At 44.8% G+C, this 26,110-nt stretch overlaps 1 protein-coding gene across 2 annotated transcripts in view; it reads left to right on the top strand.

The window, feature by feature from the left end:
• Positions 1 to 26,110, top strand: part of SLC25A29 (solute carrier family 25 member 29) — a 66,660-nt gene that overhangs the window by 20,012 nt on the left and 20,538 nt on the right. Inside the window, exon 3 of one of the 2 annotated variants that reach the window (XM_078660182.1) lies at positions 10,715 to 10,764. The exons of the other annotated variant lie outside the window; for it this stretch is intronic. The gene's annotated coding sequence lies outside the window, so the exon portion shown is untranslated. The remainder of the gene's footprint in view (positions 1 to 10,714; positions 10,765 to 26,110) is intronic. 2 annotated transcript variants of the gene reach the window in all.

Genomic DNA, 26,110 nt, shown 5'->3' with positions numbered 1-26,110 from the left:
ATAGAGGGGGGGGGGGGGCACAGGCCCTTTCCCTTTCCCATTCCCATTTCCAAGACATATTACCTCAGGGGATGGGGTCCCCAGGGACTATTAAGGACGGGGGGGGGGGCTGCATGGCCCCCCTTATAATTGAATTATAAATACATTTTAACTTTGCGCATTTTGCACTACTGACGTAGAATCCTCCCGACACACCTGCACATTGTCTCGCTCCTCTGCTGGCTTCCCCGCCCCGGTCCGCCGCGGCTGAGTGCCGTTTGAGTGGAGGGCGTATCGGGAAGCAGCAGGGCCACTCGCTGGGCTCTTCCGGTCTCAGAGAGGGCGGAGATACGCTCCCACGCTCTCCCCGTCATTAGACCGATGTGCCAGCGGACGCGCCTCAGGCAAACCCGTCTGCGCGCGGCCGGCGCCAGGGGCCAGAACCCCTGCCTCTGACAAATCGGCTTTAAGCGCTGTTCTCCGATATATGAGAGATGCACTTTTAGCCCTCTCTCAGAATGCAGTTAATTATAACACACGTTGCTCAAGAGCTCACCCAGGGCACACAGAGAGCCCGCTCTCTTGCCTTGGCTGCAAACGGTGCAGTATGAGTAAAAGTGACCGGCCTCAGGCAGAAACAGACTTGTGCAAACTGTCTTTCATTTACTTGAACGCCAGGTTGGTACCAAAGCACTCCCTTGACATTTGGGACATCCTTAAGGAGATGAACCCTGACCTTGTTTTCATCACTGAAACTTGGCTGGACGGAAACAACTCCCCAGACATCGCAAATGCCCTACCGGCCAACTACAAAATAGTAAAAGAAGATAGACACAGTTGGAAGGGAGGAGGGGGTGGCAGTCCTGTTTAAAGACCACCTGACTTGCCTGCATGTCCAAGTGGCAAAACAGGGTGAGCTCGAAATACTATCCTTCCAGCTACTCAATGATGGTCTCACCATACTCCCTGGCGCCGTGATCTATAATCCTCCCAGTCACCAAGTCGAACTCAGTACCAGGCTACTCACCCAACGTTTCCCGAACTATATAGTAATAGGGTATTTTAATGTTCACTTTGAAAAGGCAAATAGCTATGCTGCTTCACAACTGGAGAGCGATATGCAGATCCTCCAACTTAAGCAATGGGTCACGGGGCTCGCCCATACAGCAGGGCATACTGTTGACTTACTATTTTCAAATATTGAGTCCACACTCATTCAAGAGATAAAACCATTACCATGGACAGACCATTCACTTGTATCTTTCTCACTGGGTCTGCCTGTCAAACAAACAAAACCCTGTATGCCCCAGCAGGTAGCTAATCGAGCCTGGAGGCTAGTTACTCAAACATCTTTTCAGTCTCACTTTACCCCCCCCCCCCCCAACACACAGACCCTGAGTGATCTCCCAGTGAATATGGGAGCAGTTAACCTTGAGACAGAAGTTAGAACAACACTGGATCAATTCGCACCTAAGCTAAAACCGAAGCGATTACAAAGACCTATCACCGAGAAGTGATACACACCCCAACTCAAGGTACTCCAAAGAAAGTGTCAAATCATCTAACACCAATGGTGACTGTCCAAGCAGGAAACAGACCGATTACGGTACAAGTCCGAACTTAACACCTACAACCATACTATAAGAAATGCAAAGAAGACCTACTTTGCACAACAAATCAATGAAAATTGTAACCCAGCAAAGGAGCTATATAAAATAGTTAAGGAACTTAGGAAACCAGCTAGCATGTCCCAAACACTGCCCCTTTCCGAAGAAGTTTGTGAAAAAATCAGCAACTTCTCTGAGAAAATGAGCAAAATATACTCCACCTTTAGGCCGATCACCAAGACAGATTCAAAGGACTGGAAACACCGGACTCCACATCCAGAAGCTCCATCGAAGATGAGCAACAACCCCACCACCCCCTTATAGAGATCAAGGTCTTAAAAACAATGGGTGAAGTGAAGTCCGGATCCCTTCTAGACCCTTGCCCCCACTTTATCTTTACCGAGATTGCTGCAGTCCTATACCCCTACGTCACGCAGCTTCTAAATAACTCTCTTAACGCCGCCGCCTTTCCTGATATCTGGCAACAGGCGGTAGTGACCCCCTTCTGAAAAAAGCTGGTACAGACGTTCTTAACACTGAAAATTATCGGCCAATCTCTCAACTCCCATACCTCTCCAAAGTTCTAGAGAGGTTGGTGAATAGACAATTATCAAACTTCCTAGAGTCTAACGATCTACTGGACCCCACACAAACTGGCTTCAGGTCCACCAACAGCACAGAGGCAACGCTGCTGGCAGTACTTGATAATATCAGATCACGGCCCGACCAGGGTGTTGCGGTAGCCCTGATACTGTTGGACCTGTCGGCAGCGTTCGACACGGTCTCACACAACAGACTGTTGGAAATTCTTTAGGAAAAGGGAATCCATTCTAAAGCTTTGGAATGGCTTAGCTCGTTTCTATGCAATAGAACACAAACGGTTCAACTAGGTCATTTCCTATCTAAACCTAGCGCAATCAGCTGTGGTGTCCCGCAGGGGGCATCTCGAAGTCCCACACTAGTCAACGCCTATGTGTCATCTTTGGCGAAAATTAGCAGAAAATGGGGACTCAGTATTTGCTCTTATGCGGACGACACACAGCTGATGGTAGTTCTGAGGAAAGACCTGAGGTTTGGAGGTGCCAACCTAATCTGGGATGCCTCATGGTGGCCTCAAACCCGGGGAGAAGCCCTAGCTCCCAAGCAATGTGCAAGAAGCCTGGGCATCCTCATTGACACCACCCTTCCATGAAGGACCATGTGCGGGCCCTCTGTGAAAAGGGCTTTGCAACTCCTGAAACTGCTAACCAGACTCTTCCCATGGATCCCACTGGACTGCAGAAGAACTGTTACAAAAGCCCTGCTTATAAGTCAGCTAGATTACTGAAACACCTTATTTGTAGGCATGACCGAGCTTCTCTTCACGCGGCTACAAGTACTTCAAAATGCTGCAGTCAAACTAGTGTGCAATAAAAGCAGACTGAGCTCAGAATCAATGTGCTTGAAAAATCTTCACTGGTTACCTATGCGACAAAAAGCAGTATTCAAACTACTCAGCCATGCATATAAAGTGGTGCACCAAAGTGGCCCTAGAATACTACAGGAAAAAATTAAGTTCTATGTCCCCACAAGGAGCCTACGGTCACTCCACCAAGCACTGTCATGGATTCAATTCTGCAGGCTCTCACAAGGACAATTACACTTCCAGTCTGTAATTTATTTAGACACCAAGGATTATGGGTAGATTTCCCCCTGGAAGCAAACTTAAGCACAAAATCGTGTTAATTTGGTCAAAATGGAAGTGTTTTTTTTTTTAATAACCCCCACTACTCCTCCTCTTAGAACAGAGGACTTGCAATTCGGGTGGATAAGGAGTCCCCATTTGTCAGTTCATGGCACTGCAGCAACATAGTCAGCATATTAAGGTGCGATGTGCACCGTGGTCCCTGTAGCATTTCAAGTATACATCCCACTTGCACACACACTGTATCCTCTTATTTTGTCAGTTCAGGCGTGCTCTAGGGTGCACCCTCCGTGCTTGGGTGCGTCTCCCAGACGGGACACCCTGTAGCATTTCCCCATCTCTCCTTTTGATAGCTTAAAATGCCAGCCACGGGTTCCATCACCATGTCAGACTGCCAACATGGCTAGTGACACCCTTGAAGCATGTCTCTCTAGTGTCCATCTATCTGATATTCTTTTCCCCATCTTAACTTGTGCCAAAGGCTTTGGTTATAACAATATGATTAAATACATAAAAATACAGACCGAGGCTGAACTTTAAAGCCCCTGTAACATTGTTTCACCACACTGTCTGAAAGGCCGTATGTGTCTAGTGAAGCGATTGCGTATAGCCCCCTCAGACCTATTGACCAAAACATATTTATCCTGTGCTTGTTGTATCAAGGTGCGTATAATACGGTGTTTTTTTTTTAAGTCTACTAGACATTTTTCCACTAACATTTTTTATGTCTACCAGTAGCATGGGCCTATTTCACTTGAAGTAATCTGTTTTCTTCTCTGGATTGGGACCACTACAACCTCAAAGATTCAAGGAGCCATCCTCTCGTGGTAGGCTCATTTACACACATTCAACAGCTTCTGCACTAATATTTGGATATAATAGTTCTTCCTAGATGTTGATAAATATTCCAGTGGCTGTTCTTGTCCTTCGTTTTTTTTTTTTCTTGCCTACTCCACCGTTTGATGTTATGTGCCCCCGTTGGCGCAATTATTGGATCAGGCAATGTATTTTGCTGCTGCTACCTCTTTGCTTTCAAGCTGCTATTTTGCACTTTATTATTCCAGGTCTTCAACTGAATCCAGCGCCTGAATTGAAGCTTACATATTTGGCTATTTAAAACTTTTAAACAATTTTACCTTTGGTTCGCGTGTTGCCTTTTAGCTGCTTTAATCTCCCATTGCCCAGTATTTAATGTGCACTAAGGTGCGGACGTGCCAGTGATGTGCCAAAGGCGAGCTAGTCTGCGGCCAGGGGCCAGGACCCCAGTTCGGTCGATGCAGACAAAAAAAGGTATCCTTCATCGTAACTATGCCTACTGAATAGCAATGGAGGTGAACGTTGTGACCATACCATAATCCCTGGTGTAGTAATAGTTTATTTTTATAAGATCTGAAAATTGGATTTACGGAATATACAGTTTAAGAAGTCAAGTAACAAAATTTGTAAAAATAGATTTTAATAGTCCAGACAGTTATTTGTTGAGTTGCATGTCTTTCCCTAATCATAGTAGTTCAGATATACTTACATTTTTTGAAGAAGAAAAAACCGGTAGCATTATTTTTAACTGAAATGTGGCTCCAAGAGGAATCCATGCTTGTCATTGCTATGACCCTTTTCCGGTATATGCTGTTAGGCATGACGCGAAGGAAAAAGGGGAGGTGGAATAGCAATCCTTTTATAAAGAGGAGCTAATGATGAAGTTTGAGCCAGTAACGCTGCTAGATAGTAAATGTGCATCTTTCGCTGGAGCTTTACCCTACTTGCATCTTATCCGGGCTTTTGATATATCGTCCTCCTGGTCCTACTAGTCAATTTATACAGGCTCTTCCTGATATAGTGGCCACAAATAGTTCTATAACTGCCAATTGTACAGTGCTTGGAGACCTCAACCTCCACTTAGATAACACTGGCTGTGAGATCTTGAGCAATTGTTTAATGGATTTAACAGAAATTCAACATCCCCAACTGGTTAAAGCCCCTACTCACACACTTGGCCACCTACTTGACCCTGTATTTTCCAACATGGATACATTAATTACAGGAGCTCCTTATGAGATTACTTGGTCTGACCATAATATAATGCCATTCAAAATACGAACCTCTAAAACGAATAAAAGTGCTTTTAATAACAGTAACCCAAAACGTATAAATGCCAGTCAAAATCTTCTAACTAATACCATCCCTGATGTATCAGGCGACATAGATGACATATAATAGCTTTCAGGAATGGACTAGAAACACTGCAGATACACTAGTTCCTCTCAGACAGGGTACTGGTCCTAGGAAAGGAGTGAAAGCACCATGGTTCTCTCCAGAACTTCAAGAATAAAAAAAAAAGAGCTAACAAATTGCATATGGAGATACAACTATAACATAATAGAACATGAAAAAGAAAACAGTTTGCTGCACAGAACCATGCACCAAACTGTAAACTGCATTGACCGAAACCATTGTGATGCTGGTTCTTGACAATGCTTTTGAAATTAACACCACCTTGGCGGGCATTTCTAAATTAGACAGGCGGTAACTCTGTCCGGGCGAGAAGTAATTTTCTCTGTCTACCTGACAGAGAAACAGGCCCCCCCAGCATTATCTAAATTGGGCCCATAGTCCTTTAAGTCCCAGCTCACCACAGCAGTACACTTTTAAAACACCTCATTAGAGGAACTTAAACTCTCAGGATGTCGGGCAGAAGCCAGCTGTAAAGTCTAGTCCAGGCTGAGTTGCCACTGGTCATCCAGGCAGTTGCTGAAAAGACCATCCTTTAACTGGAACACGAGGACGGGCATATGACCCTTTAAGTCCACTACTATAATGGTTTGATTTTTTTTTTCTTTCTAGCTAGTCCCATTCCTGAGATATTGTATAGAATTGTAACGGCAACCTGGTTTTCTACATAAGATCGCTAGAGTTGCCACAGTAAAAAATAGCTCTTGGGTGCTAGACTCTATAAAAACATGTTAATATTATATTTCTACGTACTTTTAAATTCCATGCACCCAGCCTTGTTGGCTACAAGGCCTTCATAGGGGTCACTTATTAATATTTAAAAGGGAAGTTTTGACCTGTCTAAAGTGCTTATTTTGACACGGCGAATTGCAATTTGTACACTGCTACAGCAATGCTAAAATTATAATAGTAGGCCTGAGGGTTGTTTTCACTGCCACTGTGTTAGATGGCACAATTGGTGCTGCAGTCCACTAGTGGCATTTAACTTGCAGGCCCTGGGTACAAATTGTACCATATACTAGGGACTTGTATTCAAGTTAAATATGCCAATTTGTCCATTTGTAATAATAGATGCTCTGAATCTGGAAAAAATTGAATCACTTCAATCTTGCACTGAAATCACCCTACTCATGTAATATGAGGATTACATAGGGCATTCAGAAACAGCATCTTGGGTGACTTCTTGAAGTCTGTGCAATGCATCCATAATTCGTTAACTGTTTTACAGGGTCGCCTCACAGTCACATGAAGCACAAACTACTGGTTTCAGAGGTAACTATTCTTACTACCTTGGGCATACTCCTGTGAAGTGAGGGTCAACCAGAGGACTCCTGTTGTTGAAAATGTGTTACTTCAGTTCTGGGAAGTGCATCTTTATCATTGCTCTACTTTTTGGCAGCTTCTTGAAAGCTAGTAATTTAGGGCCATACTGGTATTTTTGTTTCTGGCCTTCTCTACCATGATACAGCTAGGAACAGAGTTTTGGTTTCACTGTGAGCAAGGGAGGGCTAAAGGTGCTTGCCCAGCCAAGGAAACCAATCTAGTTTCCAGGATTTGGGCGCAGGCTACCATGACTCTGAAAGCATGGAAAACGAGATTAGCCTACAGTGTAACCACTATCTTGTCCCAAACAAATACAAGTCACCCCGCATTGTCACCTTTTAAAATATATAGATCTATAGATACATCTATATATTTATACTTGTACTTAATTTTCCAACACTAATCTGATGTTGTAGACACTGAAGCGCACTCGTGGGAATTCAATACGTTTATTTGCCAAAACAAAAAGTACAGAACAGACCTGTTTCGATGAAGCCGCCTTTCTCCATGTCCGTGTAACCAGCGTCAGTTAATCATTTAAATAGCATTGCATTTCATTGGTTATTCGTCATGATTAAACAAAGGATGGTTTACTTCAATCATTGAGCACAGACTTGTTACATGACCGCCTTCTTACAGTGTACTGGATAACATAGACACATGCAACCTACATTCAATATACCGAAACCACTAATACTTGTACGTCATTCTAATTGACCGTGAAATTTTAACCCCTGTTTCATTATAAACATAAACTCATACATTCAAATGAAAATTCATGTAATAAACACTTGACACGTTATGGTTGCCAGTTCTCTCCTCTATTAATGTGGCTATTAGCACAAAATCACTGGGGTTGCTAGCCTGGACCTACACTGTCTCACACCACTAGAATTATCCTAGCGTACAGTGTTATAGCAGCCATCTTGCCCTACATGGGACCATATTCCTTGTAATCCATATTCCCATTGCAACGTTATTAATGAATACCGGGTCTGACGTTGTTGTCTGAAAAGGTTACATTACTTAGGCATGCTCCTATTAAACCCTGTATGGGCTAAAACCTATTATCACTACCCCTTGATGTCCCCATCTCCACACTTATCATTGATAATGGACCATGGTCTGGTGTGGCTGTTAGAGTAGGTCACATTCCTTAGGCATGCACTTATTGCTCCCTGTATGGGCTTGAAATGGGTGAACTGGCAAGCTCATCTATTTATCTAAAAGAAACTTTATTCTGCCACTTATGTTCATAAAAGACTCCGATTTAATACAATACCGTCATAGCACAAAATTTAAAAACAAAGTCATGATAGATAGAGATTGATAGGTAGACAGAGAGAGAGATAGGTGTGTGTGTGATATCAGTGCTCGTGCCCCAGCCATGCAAACTATACATTTTAACCCACATGTAATGCTTGTACCTCACCCTTGATGTGACAGATGAGACCACAAATTGCATCCCTGGTGCCATTACATATCACCCCACCATTTTCAACAGTATAACTTTGAATACAGGCTGATGTTTTTGTCTGGGGGATTATATTTATATATATATATATATATATATATATATCTATATATATATATATATATATATATATATATATATATATATATATATCTATATATATATATATATATATATCTATCTCTTTGTGTGTGTTTTTTTTTATTTATTTTTTTACCCTTTTTTATTTTTGTTTAGTCATGTTACCTATTGGTATAGATAGTAAGATTAAGCATTGCATTTGGGGTGTTGCTGCCATCCTAGGTCACCTCAAGGCCTGGTTTTAAGGTACAGTTGAGTGCCATGCTTAATTTTAGCCTGTGTTTTTCGATGCTCAACACCAGCACTTATTTTGTAATGTCAGCACATATTTAAGGCAATCTACCACATGGTAGTGCTGTCAGTCTATTTCTTGAAAGAAAAAGAAAAGAGCAGATGAGCCAAGTGTTTAACAATTACGTATACTATTAAAAATAATAATACAAGGGTACTTGGGGTTTTCTTAAAGATTTAGGTCCCCTAGTACATTCCAAATGGTACCATTTACAGGACTGGTGTGGCAAGTAGGTATCATTGGTACTGATTTACACATAAAAGTTCCTCTATTGTTGACTTAAGAACCGCGTTCACTGATGAGACATACATGAAGTTGTGTTCTTGGGCGAGTAGGGCTGTTAGGCTAGCTCGAAAAGCCTATTTTCAGTAATTTTTCAGGAAGTCCTATTTCCTTAGACTGGTAGGCAGTTACAAGGGCCACCTCACATGTAATCTGTAAGCATTAACCTAGATGTCCGCTAAAAAGCAGATGCAGCATTTCTCAAAGAGGCTTCTGTAAGCTGTTCACTAGTCTGAAACAGCTTGAATTATCGCCAGACGTCCAGCAGTCTTTGATGGCAGAGTCCCTTCCACCTCACACAGTGTAGAGAGTTACTTCGTTGTACTAATGCTATGCTGTTATTCAAGGTCTTCTGTTACAGTCCTCATGCATCTAAACTGGTTACAGGCCTGCTTCCCATATTTGGACGAAAGGTGACGATTTGTGCAGGTGACATGCGAGTGGTGTGTTCAAGAATGTGGCTTGGTCAACAATTATGGTTGTGACTTATCTCCAGGTTGTCCGGACTCCATCGTTCCAGTACTTTGATTTTAGAAATCTTTTATTTATATCCGGCGTCGCCCATTTAGACGAATGCAAGCAGCCCTTGGCTAAAATCTCAGTACCTGATACAGAGTTGGTTGTAAACCCAAGCTACAAGTATATATAAGGTTTCTAAAACCTGAAAATGGAAGGTAACTTAGGGACACAAGCTTACTGCAGATAGAGCTGTAGCAGCGTTTGTTTAAACTTCTAACTGTGGGTTAGGGGTCGTCTACTTTTTTATACTCAACTGTGAGATCATCAACTTGTGTTCCTTGTCCCTGTAAAATTTGCTCTTGTTATCAGGCCGTTCACGTGCCACTCTTCAACCCAAAAAAACCTGAAAGTGGCCCTGTGAAAATATCGTGTGATTCGCTGGTGCCAACTCTGACTGGTCAAGCTCTAATCCGGACAGCAGTCATGCTGGCAGTATGTGGTTAGATGACATTTGTCGGTAAGTAGCTTTTCTTGGTAACGTAATGGCACAAAGCGATGTTTGCTTTTCATTTATCATATATGGCAATTAAAAATGTATTTAGGCAATCATAAATATGAGAACCTAGTTAGAATTGGTATGACTCCACATGCAGTGTACGTAATGTCAATCTATAGTAGTATTTATGGTGAGAAGTGGATCAGGGGTGGTGTCTGTCAATTTAATTACTGTTGCAGAAAATTGAAAAAAAAATTTTGTTGATCCTTATCCAGTGAAATGGAAAGTTCAGTTATGTATTTATTGCATGTTTGTCAACATTAAAATTGGCTAAATCTGTTTAAAAAAACTTGTCTGTTTGACAGCTCCCAGCTTCCCTACTGTTCATTCAGGTCTGATTGTTTGCTTGTTCAACTTGTTACGGTTTGCATGTCAACGTAGTGATCAACAGAAGCTGAACGATCCCTGAAATGAAACATCAAAGTGTATTCAACTAGTGTATGTTGACCTAGGCATTTTCTGAAATCCACTACTGGTGATGCTTTATCAGAGTACAAAGTTGGGTTGGCATGAGAATGATATTAAGTTACTTGACTTATTTTAAATTCTTTTTTTGAGAATATATCCCCACTCATATTTGGTCTACAGCGACTTGGTCAACACAATGTGAACCCATAGCTCAGATTATTAGCCCTCTTTTCACAAATTGTTGATATAATGTGTACGAATGTACTGTTTCGTTTAACTGTGTTTACTTTCCGAGCTAGGGTCTGTCTTCATTAATAGCAAAAGTGTTACTTTGTTGTAGATGAGAGATAAGCCTCTTCACGGGAGACTTACCTCGTAAGTATAGACCAGGTGAATACTTCAATTTCTCTGTCCCGTTTATTTTCGAAATGTCTGTACCGTTCACACTCTTTAAAAACTTAATTCAATATATACAGTTTTTTTAATGGAACCTGTATTTGATTGCGCATTGTCCGTTCATTGTAGTGTGTTTTTCAGAAGGCAAATGTTGATAGAGTACATTATTTACAATCACAGAACAATACTTGTACTCAAGTAACCAGTTTTCCATCACACTTCATGGCATGCACAACTGTCTGTTTCAGGCCTTTGTGTCATTGTGTAGGTTGAAACTAAAGCTTGAGTTGACATCTTCCCAATTACCATTTGTGGTGTCATTTTAATCTGCAGGATTCTTGCCACTGGTCACTGAACAAATGTATATGAAATGCCAAGCCCTGCGTCTAAAGGAAACTGTAGCACATTCACAATAACTAACCTCAAAGTTTTAACTTTCCTATATGTCTCCATGACTTGGCCCTCCTCAGTATCTCAAAACATCGTGAATTCCAGATGGAGCAACAATAAAGTCTTGTATTGCCTGATTTTGAAAACTAAGGACCAAACAAATTAGTTTATTACAGAACAGAGGAGAAAATGACACTTATGACACCATGATACCAATATTGATGCCACAGGAGTAGACCAGGCATATGGGGAGTTCCCCGTCTCCTCTGGTTTCCCTCTCTGATGCATGTCTTTATTTTGTTTGTATTGTGGTTTGCTGCAGGCTTCAATCCGCTGGCTTATAAACAGTAAGTGGTAAGGGTAAATAATTGCAGAGCTTCATTGAGGGGAAGGAAGCAGTAGTCGACGGTTTCTGAGTTTAACTGTTCAGTAAAGAAGTAAAATTATTTTTAACCAGTTGTAGTGAACATATGATGATTACTGTGAAAAAGCATCAGCCGTTGCATCTTCTGGTAGAAAGCAGATGTAGGCATACCAAGGTTAAAAACACATGATCCATTTGTGCTGTGCACAGGCAGACCATAAGCTGAATCCATATTTTGGCCATTTCACATGCCATGCACTGGTAGAATATGGGAGTTCAAAATCTGGTTCAAGGCAGAAAGTTTTGTTCTTGCCTATTTTTATTTTTTTATCAATTTTGTTTAGCAAAGAAAAACAACACTTGTGAAGTGCAATTCCCTACAACAGATTTAAATAACATAACACAGTATCCCCTACATCTACCTCTTGGACATCCAATTCCTTCCTGGGGACCAAACCCCATAATTATTATCAAGGTCGTGACTGATAGCCTGCAAACTAGATAGTTGACAGGTATCAACATACTGACCCTTTGATCCTATATAATGTCAACATATGTCACCCACGGAAATGGGCCATAGCTCCAGTAGCATTTTGCCTACAGTCTACAAAAATCGAAATCTCTCAAGCGAGGTTGATTGGCCAACATCACCCCCCAAAATCATCCACCCACCACCCTTTAAATAGTAAATGCTTACTTCTCATATCGTTCAGAAGTATTTCCATTGTGTTTCATACTATTGAAGCAAGCGGGAAGCGGTCTGGCTTCATCCATTTCATAGCTATGGGTATTTGTGCCACCTCGAGCCAGATCAGGATTCTATCACTCTTAGTAAGTACCTCGAGTCTTGACATCCTTAAGCCCTGTAATATCATTGGAAGGTCATCTGCTAGGGGATCGATCAGCATCTTTGTATCTTTTACATCAGCCTCAACACCCCTATATAGAAAAGGGCTCATTTGAGGCATGGTCTCAAGATGTGCCATTAGTCAATTGTCTGGTTGCATCCTCTCCAGCAACCAGGACTAGTCAAATGAAATAGTGTCATTTTGATGGGGTGTAATATCTGTCATACATTAGTTTGTAGTGGATTTTTCTATTTTGGATACATGTAGAGCATCTCGCCACATTCCTCCCTAGTCTTTTCCTACCTTTAACTGTGTTTTCCCTTTCGAAAATCTTTTCTTATATGGCCTGGGAGAAAATCTAGTCACTTTAAAAAACAAGCATTTGCAATGCAATAGGTCTCGCATTAGGAAAGTTTGAGCTATTGGTATTGTAAATGACACATTTTTTATTCATGTTTTGTTTTTGAAAATAGCGAAAATAATAGCTTTGTCATTTACAATGCCAATAGTTATAATTTTCGCAAATGTGACACCTGTAGCATTTGTAATGCAATATGTGTCATATTTACGTGACTTGCATGTATTGATATTACAAATAACAATGGCTTTTAATGTTTTTAATAATTAATACTTAAATCAAAGTTATTGTACTTTATAATGGCAATAGCTTAAACTTTGTAAATAACTGTTGTGAAGATTATGTTCAGTGTATTTTATTGTTAAGAAAATCCAAGAACAGAAGTGAAATATTAACATCTTTTTGTTACATTTGTAATATAGCTTGAAACATTAAGACAACATATTTGAACCAGCTGTTGTTGAATAGTTGCACAGATTGATGCTGTGGTGGCGCTAAGTGATGTTGTGATGGCGAACGAGTGATGCTGTGGCGTTCAGTGATGCAGTGGCGGCGCATTGTGATGTTGTGGTGCCCCTGAGTGATGCTGTGGTGGTGCTGAGTGATGCTGTATGCTATGCTATGTTTTGTTTAGCTATCCTATGCTTTTATTTGTTATGCTATGCTGTTTTTTGTTATGCTGTGCTATGTTTTACTATGCTATGTTTTGCTATGCTATGCTTTGTTATGCTATGCTATGCTTTGTTATGATATACTATGTTTTGCTATGATATGCTATGTTTTGTTGTGTTGTATTATGCTATGCTTTGTTTTGCTCTGCTTTGTTTTGTTATGCTATGCTATATTTTGTTGTGTTTGGTATGCTGTGCTATGTTTTGCGATGTTACTATATGTTTTGTTTTTCTCTGCTATGTTTTGTTGTGTTTTGTTAAGCTATGCTATATTTTGTTGTGTTTTGCTATGTTTTGTTATGCTATGTGTTGTGTTTTGTTATGCTATGTTTTGGTATGTTATGCTATGTTATGCGATGCTATTTTTTGTTATGCTATGTTTTGTTATGCTATGTTTTGTTTTGCTATCCTATGCTTTGGTATGCTATGTTTAGTTTTTCTATCCTATGCTTTGTTTTGTTATGCTATGCTTTGTTGTGTATTGTTATGCTATGCTATGTTTTGTTGTATTTTGCTATACTATGCTTTGTTATGCTATGCTATGTTTTGTTGTATTTTGCTATACTATGCTTTGTTATGCTATGCTATGTTTTGTTATACTATGCTATGTTTTGTTTTGCTATGCTTTGTTATGTTATGCTTTGTTTTGTTATGCTATATTTTGTTATGCTATGCTATGTTTTGTTGTGTTTTGGTATGCTATGCTATGTTGTGTTTTGCTATGCTACGTTTTGTTATGCTATGTTTTGTTTTGCTATCCTATGCGTTGTTTTGTTATGCTATGTTTTGCTAACCTATGCTTTTTTTTGTTATGCTATGCTGTGTTTTGTTATGTTATGCTGTGTTTTGTTATGCTATGTTTTGTTATGCTATGCTGGTGAGGGTGTGTGAGAGTGTGAGTGGTGGTGTGTGAGGGTGGGTGAGGGTGAGGGGTGTGAGGGTGAGGGGATGTGAGTGTGAGGGTGAGAGGGTTGTGGGGGTGAGGTGAGTGAGGGGGTGTGAGGGTGAGGCAGTGTGAGGGTGAGGGGTTTGAGGGTGAGGGTGTGTTAGGGTGAGGATGTGTGAGGGTGAGAGGGTGTTTGAGGATGAGGGTGTGTGAGGGTGAGGGTGAGGGAGGGTGAGAGGGTTGTGAGGGTGAGGGGTTTGAGATTGAGGGTGTGTGGGGGTGAGGGGGTGAGGGTGAGAGGGTAACTTATGTATTCTAATTTTTATGCGTAAGGTTGTAGGTACTACACACTTCAAGACATGTCGCACAACGTAAAGAATTTTACTTGCACTGAAAACATAAGTAAATGCATTGTCAAGTGTAATCCGAACTTTGTGAATTAAAGAAGTGGTTTGGAAATTGCCTTGTGAAAAAAGTGTAAGCTTGCAGCAGGCAGAACGTGTTATGAGGACTTCCACAGTGCTTAATTTGTAAAATATTAAGTGCAGGTGCTCAAATGTTTCTAGGAGGCCGCTCACACTTTTCCACCGGCTCCTCCCACTTCCCCCGCTGGTTTCACCCACTTAATCTATTGGCGCCATCCACACTCTCAATTCACACTGCTGAAAGCCAGATGTAATACCCATTCTGAATTTCAGCAAGGGGGCCTTCCTCAAGTAAGGTTTTGATAGGAGGTTCCACCTACTCTGCGAACATTTTGAAAAAGATGAACTCAAAAGTGCATTTACAGCACAATTTTGGAATAAATTGGCTAAAATGACTAATGCCTTAAAAAGGGACATGTGAAATATTCCAGTGCTCTATGTGATGATTTTGGGAACAATACTTGGGTATGTACAAATGTGCTTTGTGTTATTTTTTAGCAGAGTCTAATTGTGTGTCACAAGTTCAAAGATACAACTTTTACATATCTTACGTGAGAAAAATAAACCAAAAGGCTCTGTCAGAAATCAGGATCTCACCACCATAACCGCACCTCTCAAGTGCCTACTTGATTTAATCTCTTGGGCTTTTTTTGAGAACATTTTCATGTGTCCATTACAGAAATTTTAAATTTGAATTAGCTAAAGTGGGACTATTGTTTTGTGAAGTGACATATTGATTTAAATATATAAACTAATGTATTTATCCCTTTTAGCACAGGATGTATGTTTCATCTGTCCTCAGCAATTGGCAGCACAAAAAGCAGGATTCATAAATCAGTGGTTCCATAACATACTATATTGTGTCTTTGAGGCACCAGCAGTGCTGCAGGAGCGCCACCCCATGAAGTTGCATTGAATGTCTTGGTGTTAGAAATACCTCTACCACCACATCTCTATGTGTGTGTGAGTGTTTATTCAGACTGCTCCAGATCTTTGCCCCTCTCCCAAAAAATAAGATCTTATATTCATAGTTAGTCCTGATTATGGCGCAGTCCTTCCGCATAGTATATGGTGAATGCAGGCACATTACAAGAAGCTGAAAGTCGGGGGGGGGTTATGACAGGCATCAGTTGCTTTATAAAAACCTTGACCCCCAAACCATGGTGTTGTGCTTTGCACCACTTTCGCAGATACCAACTCCAGAGACCACAAACCATCGTCCCACATAGCAGGTTTTACATTACTACCTCACATTGTTCCTGTCCATGCATGCCCTAAATCGTATGTCTTCCTCCCTTGTAGAATACCATATAAATTAAAATATGCATTGTTTTGAAGATTCTATTAATATTCTAACTTCTTAACTTGAAAGATAGGCCATAAAGCAACAAACGTGTATAATCAGTATTTTAAAAATCAACCGGAGAGGGGCTTGACTGCATTTATAAATATTTATGAGAATAACCTTGTCAAGAGTTATAATATTTTAAGGTAAGAAATCCTGCTGCGCGAGGTAATGGCTCTCCATTGTGTTCAGAAAAGAGAAAACGCTTTCATTTCCAATTCCAAGGTTTACTGACCAACATGGCTGAGCACAGATGACATTGTTGGGTTCCCTTGTCCTAGGAAGTGTTTTAGTTGGCTGCTAAGTGTGGTTGCTAAGGTCAGAGATTGCGCCTACGCTATTCACTGTAGAGGGAACTAATCTTTACATGTCCTTTATGCAGCACTGGGACATTTGCAAGAGTAGAACAAACCTCTTGAACAAGGCTGTGCCAAACTGGGAGTCCGTGGATGGGGGCTGGATGAAGACACTGTTGATAGGTAGCTAATAGACCAGCAGCAGGAAGAGAAGTGGATCTCCAACGTACAATGTCCAAAAAAAAGCCCTAAAGGCAGTGGAATATTTTCAGGCCCCCTCTGAGTCGGGGTAAAGATTTTGGGGAGACAGAGTGATATTGGGCAGAGGAGGGAAAAAGAGTAATGCATCCTTAAGAAGCTTGATAATTTGTCAGCAGTCATCCCTGTTGTAGAACATGAAAACCTAACCCAAGACAGCAGACATCAAAATTGCAGCCATGGTTGAGATAAATGGATCTGAGGGGTGGACCACCAACATGGAAACAGATCTACAATAGCAAAGTGTGGCAAGATGGTGAGTGTGGAAAACGCCCATCAGAAAGCAAATCTGTGGGTAATCAACCCCCTGTGATTCTGGGCAAATCACTTAATCTCCCCGTGCCTAAAATTAATGCGTGTCCTCATGTAACGTAACTGGTACTATGTAAAGCGCTCTGATACCGGATTCAGTTCGGGTCTGGTTCGCGCTATATAAAACTCTGCAAAAAAAATTCCTGCCATCAAAATCGATGTTTAACTAGACTATTTTAGGCATGTTGAATGATTTGCATCTCAGTAACCAATTGGAGAAGGCTTGGAGATACATCTTGCTAAGAAGGGTGTACAGCCGGACCCACACAAGACGCTAATGAACACGGTGAGAGTTCGTTCATAGTGGTGCATAACTGTGCGTATGCAAGATGTCACATTGAGGAAAGCAACCCTAAAGAAAAAATATTTGGCTTTAATTGCGCAGCTTTATTTATAGGCCGGCGGCCGACCAAGGCCATGCCTCACCCTCACCTGGTGAGCAGAGCGATGTACTGCCTCAGTAGTCTACTCCACCTCAACGCAGCCAACCTCAACGTCGTCCAGGTTCCGATTCCCCCTTCTTTGAACGGCGGCGCGATGAAGTTCAACCACCAGTGGATACTCGGTGCGGTGGTGAGGTGCATGCGGCCTTGTGGGTATGCTGGGGCGTGCCGTGTCAAGATTAAAGCGAATGCGCGCGCATTAAAATGAAAAATCTGCGCGCGCATCGCTGCCTCTGCCTGCTCACAGCCCCAACCCCCCAGAAGAAGACCAGCCCGCCCACTGGGCCTGCGGCGGCAACACTGATCCGCGGCCGGAAGTTGAAGTCATTAAGAGTGAGGACGGAGAAAATTTGAAATTGAGAATCGGAGTCAGTGAGTCACGTCAGACTCAGACGTCACCACATTTAAGGCAGTAAGTGTTTTACACCAGTACGCGGTAACTAAGTGACAGCGGCACCTACAGTACTACAACAGCAGAGCACAGCACACGCTCTCTATGCCAGTGCCACCCACGAATCATTATAAATCAAATTACTGACGGTGCCCTTCTTAATGCGTGACTGTAGACCCGGCCCTAATAATTAGGTGCCGGTGCTAAGCACCGGCACAAATTAAGCCCTTCCGCCTCGGTGACACTCCGCTGATCACGGACAGACTCTTGGCAATTAGAGTTTTGATTGGGAGCACGCTTTTAGTTGTCATGTGGTGTCTGATACTTGAATGGGTTATTTTTATACCCCGTTCATCCTATCTCGGACTCGACCCTGCTCCGTTAAAGCATTATGCTCTGTGCCTGAAAACTCGCTTAAAATGGAGAATTTCTTATTGTACACAAGACTTTCGAAACCTTTCAATTACAAGGTAAGCGCGGTTTTAGTTGATATCTTTTGATGTATTAAATGTAATTTCTCCGCGAGGGTGACTGATGCGTTCGACATGAATGTGTGTGCGTGTGCGTGCGTGCGTGCGTGTAGTCTTCAGCAGGAGCCTGGTTCGGAACTTTTCATTTTGTTCTTGGCCAACAACAGATTGGCTTCGGTGACGCTCTTTGTCTTCTCGAACCTTACAGTACAAGTTACAGTGAACACTGAGGTCTGGGCTAATCACTGAACAACCCTTTTGTTTTACCTGAATGTGTAAAAATGGATGAATTAATAAACAAGTAAACAAATAAATAAGTGCAGGTGTTCAACGTTTTTCCCTGGGGTCCGCCTTCGGGGCTGCCGAATGTCATGACGCCTTGTCTGGATTTCACGTCACGCCTCTTCCTTTCACCGCACTACACACCTCTGCACACCTTACCGCCACTGCATTGTGTCGGGTGACTTCACAGTGGCGTTATTTAAGTGCCCGCACTCACTTGCATCACTGGGGAAAATGTATACTTAATATTGTATTTGATTTCTGTTTAAAAAAGAAAAAAATGGTAGCGGACCAGAGAGGGAGCATCTCTAAAAGGAGTTCTGCCTCCTGATTGGCTGTAGAGGAGCCGACGCGGGAATCGAAACCTGTGGTGCGCGCGCACCAGAGGAGCGGGGGCAAGGGAGCGCGAAGACGCCGAGACGAGGTAGGGGATGTGCGTGTAAGCGCCTGGGGTTCTCTGTGTATGTGTGTGTGTGTGTGTGCGTGTGTGTGTGTGTGTATGGGGGGGTTCTGTATGTATGTATGTGTGTGTGTATGCGGGGGGGGGCTGTATGTGTGTTGTGCATGTGTTGTGAAGAGCCTGTTGATGCGCGCGACCTGATCCCGGCAGGCTGCTGCTGCGTGCGCGTGACAGTCTGTTGTCCTCTCCGGCTCCCTTTCAGTCCTTGAAAGCCGGAATGATAACAATAGTCTCGCTCTGCGACAGCAGGCCTTTGGCCTGCAATCGCAGGGCGAGACCTAAAAATGGCATATATCCTTCCAAAAAGAATATTAGCACCCTCTGCGGTTTGTATAAACGTCTCAAAAAATGTAGCCATCGTCGCAGCTACAAACATGAAGTTTAGCACCAAAGTCCTAAACTGTATGTTTGTTTTACATTTTAAAAATGCTCAAACCGTTTTCTTCAATACTTTTTTTGGGTTTTTTTTTGGTATTCAAACTGCTTTATTGTGCATTAAATACAGTACACTGCTTCAGTCGCCCACACCCCGGAGGTCGGCAGCGCTAAATGCAAATCCATAAAACATGCCCTATTGATGTAACACAGCCATGTAACCGGCATCCCGGGGGCCCGTGGCGTATGATCTCTCTAATTTGTGGGCATCCGATATCCAGTGCAATGGAAAAAACAATAAAGAAGGATGCAATGCAGTAGAACAGTTTTTTTGAGTAACGTTCTTATTCCCCTATTCCCAACAGTAAACAAAACCAGAGAGGAATCGTAGATCCTTTCGAATAAAGAATCCTGAGTCAACACATAAAATAATGGTTCGTTGATCGTTCTATGCCACACATTGAGCTGTCTATAGTAGCGACCTTGCGTGTGCGCCTGTAGTGTATCGGTCCCGCGCACTGAACCAAGGGGGCAACCCAGGGTGCTGATATGGGAGCATGGAATGAGCAGGGCCGCTAATGCTGTCTAGTGGGCAGATGGTCTGTGGTATGGTCTGCATGTACAGTGTCGCAATGGTGGTAGGCAGTACAGCGTTGTGTAGGGTGATGATTTGCAGAGGAAAGCTCAGAGTATCGCGGCAGGGAAGGATAAATGCTTCCCATGCACCCTAGCGTGTATAGCTCCCAGCCCCAAGTGTCGTCAGGGAGGCCGAACATTTACGTGCCTTCATTCTGGAGTAGCATCATCATCTGCCTGGGCCAGCAAATAGTCAGTCAGCGGGCTCCAGATATCCTTCGGGCGACTAGGGATAGGTAATAATTCAGTAAATGTAACATGTTATTCCTGACAATTAGTCATATCCGCCATCCATTCCTTAAATTTAGGTGCTCTGCCACGCCCCCATCGACAAGCTACTCGGTGCTTTGCCAAGAGCAGCGCGGTGTCAAACTTCCTACAGGTTTTCGGGATGTGCGGCGTGTGCCCAAGCAGCATGAGGAGTGGGTCCTCCGCTATGGTTTCCTTCGTCATCGCTGTAAGAGCGTCAGTTACCGGTTGCCAAAATGTGCAAACAGGCGGGCATTCCCACGCCAAATGTAAAAAGCCCGCGTGCTCAGCATGACGGCGTTCGCATCGGTCAGTGTCTGTCAGGTGGAATCTGTGTTTTTTAACTGCTGTATAATATAGCCTGTGTAAGAACTTGTAGTGTATTATTTTGAATCTACTGCTGGCCGATATCCGAGCCGTGAGTGCGCAACAGTAGTGCCACTGGTCGTCAGTGAGTGCGGTAGGCAGGTCAGCGCTCCAATGCTCCCGCGCTCTCGCCGCAGGCGGCATGCCAGCCAATCTGATTTGACGGTACAAGCCGGAGACCAAGTGTGTCCCTTCCTGTGAGCATAATAGGAACTGAAGTGGAAGAAGTATCTCCGGTTCATTAGGGAATTCAGGTAGGATGTCCTTCATCCCTTGTCAAAGGCGCAGGTAGTAAAAGACATCCAGCGGTGTGCGATTCTGGGAGGCAAAGAACTCATCTGCAGCCTTGAATTTCCCGTTGGCGAAGAGATCACCCCAGGTGGTAATCTGCAGTCGGCTACAAAGCAGACCAAATCCTCGTTCCTGCAATAGCGCTAGGGCTGGGTGGAATGTCAGTGGTAAAGTAGGAGAGTATAGGAAACCGCATGATAGTCTCTTGACTATGCGGCGTCGAGAGTGCAGGAGTCAGAGGTATTGGCAGTCTGGATCAGTGCCTCTGGGCAGTGGAGCAGGCCAGTAAGCGGTACGGGGTGCACAATCCAGTCTTCCACGGCTAATTGTGGCATGAAGGGCGTGGGGGCCATCCAGTGATAAGCATAATGCGCCTGCGCGCACAAATAGTATGCCTCGGTCAGGCACATCAAAGCCACCGGAGTCATAGGGCTGGGTCAGCGTGGTCCATTTCAACCGTGGACTCTTACCACCCCAGACGAGCCGTCAGAGCTCCGATTTCAAGGTTTTGAAAAAGAAAGCACCCGGGTAGTATGGGATATTGAGAAAGAGGTAGAGAAATCTGGGCAGCACCACCATTTTGATGAGGGGTGTCCTGCCAGCCATGGAGAGCGGTCCAGCGATCCACTGTAGCTGTGAGTTTGGTAATCGCCACTCTGTAGTTGGAGCAGATCGTCTCTTCCTTATCACGCGATATCTGTATGCCAAGGTACCAGAGCTCTGTCCGACACCACTCGAGTGGGTAGTCAAGGGGGAAGGTCGTGACCGCGTCCGTAAGGGGGAAAAATTGTGACTTGGACCAATTTTCTGTGTATCCCCGATATTCCTCCAAAGCACACGAATTCTCTCAATAGCGGGTTAAGGTGTATGGATGTTTTACGTAAAGTGTAATGTCATCAGCGTATAATGACACATCTATTTGTCTCTGGAGGCATTGTATCGCGCCCTCTCTATGCAGCTGGCGAAGTCTACAGGCTAGTGGTTCAACCGCTATCGCAAACAGTAGAGGGGATAGGGGGCAACCCTGACGCGTCCCCCTGGTAATGGCAATGGAATGTGATAGCCGTCCGTTGACGAGGACCTTCGCCATAGGCTGAGTGTAGAGGAGCTGTACCCAGGAGATGAAAAGACTGGGAAATCCATGGCTGACAGGACCGAAAACAGGTAGGGCCACTCCACCGAATCAAATGCCTTGGTGGCATCCAAGAAGGCAGCAGCCACCGGAAGGTCAGAGTGAACGGTACGAAGTAGAGAGAACAAAGTGCGCAAGTTATGTGAGGTGGACCGGCCGGGTACAAATCCAGATTGATCAGGCAATACAATTCTAGTCATGAGCAGGGAAAGTCTGGTGGCCAGGACCTTTGCGAGAATTTTAACGTTGCAATTTAGGAGAGAGAGTGGGCGATAGGAACCACACGAGCTAGGTTCTTTGCCCGGTTTCAAAAGGGAATGTATGACCACCTCCCGCATGGAGCTGGGGAGGATGCCGTCAGCGAGCGATTTTCATACACTTCTCGGAGGACCGGGGCCATAATGTCTATATAGGCTTTATAGAATTCGGCGGGTATGCCATCCAGCCCTGGCGCCTTGCCATTCTTAAGTGACATAATGGCGTCTCGGATTTCAGCTGTCTCAAGGGGGGCTGCTAAGAAGGCCCTGTCTCCATCGCTGAGCCAGCAAAGTGCGACGTCTCCCAAAAATGCTGCATAGGGTGTATCCGCTGCCGCAGTGGTAGTGTACAGAGAATGGTAGTGAGATGTGAAAGCTTCTAACAGTGCATCTGCATCTCTGATCGTGTGCCCTTGTTCATCCGTGAGTTCAAGGATGGTGTCATGGTCTCGCTGGGGGCGCGTTAGCACCGCAAGAGCCCTCCCTGGTCTATCCCCCTCACAATATTTCCTGGCCTGCCAGTGTTTCCCCTTGAATTTTGCCTCCCTGTTAGCCTCCTCCTCATATTTTGATAACTCGTCCCGGAATTCTGCATTCTGCATGTACCTCAGTGCTGCCAGTCTCAACCATCCTAAGTTCTAGTGCCCTCAGATCCCCATGCAGTGCACGAATAGTGGTCTGTATGTCCCGCAGGACTCCAAAGCTTTTAGAAATGCAATAGCCTCTGATGGTGACCTTGAAGGCTTCCCAGATGTGTTCCACCGATTCCACTGACCCCTTATTCCTAGGAAAGAAATCTGCTATTTCCTCGCCCAGTTCGGCACGAAATAAGCTGTCTAATAGGGACGCCGGTTGCAGCCTCCACTGGGGTCTAGGATTATCCCACCCCGGAATTTGTGTGCATTAGGACTGGGCTGTGATCTGAGTATGTTCTCGGTAAGTGTCTAACCCCCAGCACCTCCGGAGTGATCTCTTTGTTGGTAAGGAAGTAGTCCAGTCGCACCCATGCTCCTGTCTGTGGTGTGAAATGCGTACCCTCTCTCCTAGTCGGATGTAGGTGTCGCCATGTGTCCACCAGTGCGCCCTCAGCAATGATTCCCCCCAACGCCTCCCGTGCATTAGGTTTGTAATGAGTCGCCCTGTCCGCTCTATCTAGGTGAGGTACTGGTGCCAAATTGAAGTCTCCTCCCAAATAATGTGCCGTGACCCCACATCCACTATCCTGCCCCAAAGTGCGGTGAAGAATGTAGGCATGTCTGTATTAGGCGCATAACAATTAACAAAAGTAACTGTGTCTCGGCCCAACCTTCCCCCACAGTAGGGCGTAGCGGCCTTCGTCGTCGGCCAGGTCCCCGCATTTCTGGAATGGCACATTGCGTCTAAGCAGAATGGCAACCCCTCTCGCATAGGTGGAGTAAGAGGAGAATGTACAAATTCCTGCCCATTTGCTGGCAAAAGTGGCTCGCGCCTGTGACGACAAGTGAGTTTCCTGCAGCATGGCAATGTGAACATTATGCCTGTTAGGATATGCTAACACATTACGACATTTTTTGGCATCCTTAAGCCCTCTTACATTCCACGACATGCAGTGAAATTGAGCATCTGTTCCTAGGGTTGCCATAGCCAATGGGGTTGCAATGATTTTCCCCCTAGAGATCGGGGATCCACCGCGTCCAACACACTCAGACGAGTCAGTGTAGCATAGCATTTCATGTCACGATCAAACAATCTACATGTGCCTCTCAGTTCCCCGAAGCACTTCACACCCCCTCCCACTACTGCATCCCAATCATGCCAGCAGCCATCCGCGTCCCCCCCCCCCCCCCCCCCCTTCCCTCAACTTCAACAACGAAAAGGTTTGTATGGGGAACACCCGATAGGGAGACAACATCAAGTTCGTACAGCCACGTCCCCCGCCGATTGCCTCCAAACCTGTACCGCCCTTGGTGGAGGCCAGTGTCAGGAGAGTGGTCCTTGGAGTACGTTACCACAGGAGAGATGAGCCAGCGTGGTTCCAACGTGTGTGGTCGCCGCTCTCTGTGCACTCGAAGCAAGAGTCAGTGAATGCCAGCTCAAAGGAATAAGAAGTCCAGTAGATGCAAGTGATCAGCGTTCATCCGCTGCCAAGGATGGGTCTTCGTCCTCCGGGTCCGCTGCAGCGTCGCGCTCTCCTCTTCGGGACTTACGGATCGTTTTTAAGAAATCTTCTACTTTTTGAGGGTTTGTAAAGAAGCGCTGTTTCCCCTGGTGTGTGATCCGCAGTTTCGCCGGGTAAAGCAGAGCATCGTCTAATTGAGCCTCTCGTAGTTTCTTTTTCACAGGGATGAACTTGCGTCTCTCTTCCTGCACCAGAGGGGTAAAGTCCGGATATATGGAGAAAGTAACTCCATTGTATTGCAGGGTTTGTCGAGTCCGGGCCGCCCTCAGCGCGACATCCCGATCACGATAGTTCAACAACTTAGCAATGATTGGTCTAGGCGGCAATCCAGGCTTAGGAACAGGCGCCAATGAACAGTGTGCCCTTTCGACGATAAATTGAGGAGAGAAGGCGTCCTCTCCAATCGAGCCTTTGAGTAGTTGTTCAACATAGAGTTCCATCCTGCCCGTGTTCGTGGATTCCGGAATGCCCGTGACGCGTATGTTGTTGCGTCGACTACGGGCCTCCAAGTCCTCATTCTTGGCTGCTATGACTCTGAGCAGGTTATCCATTCTGGCCAATTGCGTGGTGTGGGCAGAGGTGTTGTCATCGTTATCGGAAATGCGCTGGCAGTTAAACTGTCAACCTTTTTCCACCACAGTAGCAAATCCCTGTCTCATCTCCTGGAAGAGACTATGCATATCAGTCTTTAGCGGGAGTAGCGACGGCCCTCGAGGTTGTATCGCTTGGCCCAGGGTCAGCAGGCAACGATTTTGTTCCTTTCTTGGCGCCATCGAAGCTCAGTTTCGTTTGGCGATTCTCGGGTCGCACCATGTTGGTGAGTGGACGCGGCTCCTCCGCCACCTTGTGTCTCACCGTTTCCGTGCGATCGAGTGGCTGCCAAGGGATGGCGATGGAGTCTCAACAGGGGGTGCGTCCGTACTCTGTTACAACTCAGTGTGCTCCTCCAGCGGCAGTTCAATCCTGTTGTAGCTCCTCTAGTGCACGATAGTTGCTTTTTGAGGGGGGGCATAGGCCATCCGCCACTCCCCGCGCCCTCAATCTCCCTGGAGCAGTTAGTCAGCAGGCCCTGTTGGCAGCTATAGTACAGCTGTAGCCGCGTTTTGATTTTGTAGGCCCAAGAGCAACCTCGCTTCGTGATTGCGAAGATACAGGGTACTAGTCCGTGGCAGTTATTAAGAGCAGTGTCCAATGTGGCTATGACGGTGGCAGCCCCCCCCCCCTGCAGCCCACGTGTGGGTATGCCCAGTTCCAGCAGCTCCCCACCTCAGATGCGATACAGGCAGTGAGGCTTCCGGGGGCCAGGGTCGCGTCTCACGTGCAGGGGTAGGGAGCGTGTAAGCACAGGATGCAGGGTCAGACGGCGCTCACCGCGTATTACTCCGTGGAGGGAGCAGCTGAAGTCCGGCTCCTCACAGCGGCACCAGGAGTCGCAACGCCGCTCCGGGCGCTCCCGCAGCGTCCAGCTCTTCTCTTCCGGCCAGGCAAGCTCGAGTCGATCCCCCAGCCGGGGGCAAAAAGCATGTGGGAGCGGTGTTACCGCGCTGCGGTCCCAGGCTCTCGGGCGGGTGTCGTCCGGGCCACGATTGCACAGACGAGACCCGGGCCTAACTCCTTGTGGCGAGCCCAGGACTCGCGCAGTCAGATACACCACTACCCGCGATCGCCGCGTGTGTC

Source organism: Lissotriton helveticus, chromosome 9 (assembly GCF_964261635.1).
Source record: "Lissotriton helveticus chromosome 9, aLisHel1.1, whole genome shotgun sequence".
Lineage (NCBI taxonomy): Eukaryota > Metazoa > Chordata > Amphibia > Caudata > Salamandridae > Lissotriton > Lissotriton helveticus.
Note: the sequence above shows the minus strand (reverse complement) of the source record. Positions and strands in the feature narration are given on the sequence as shown.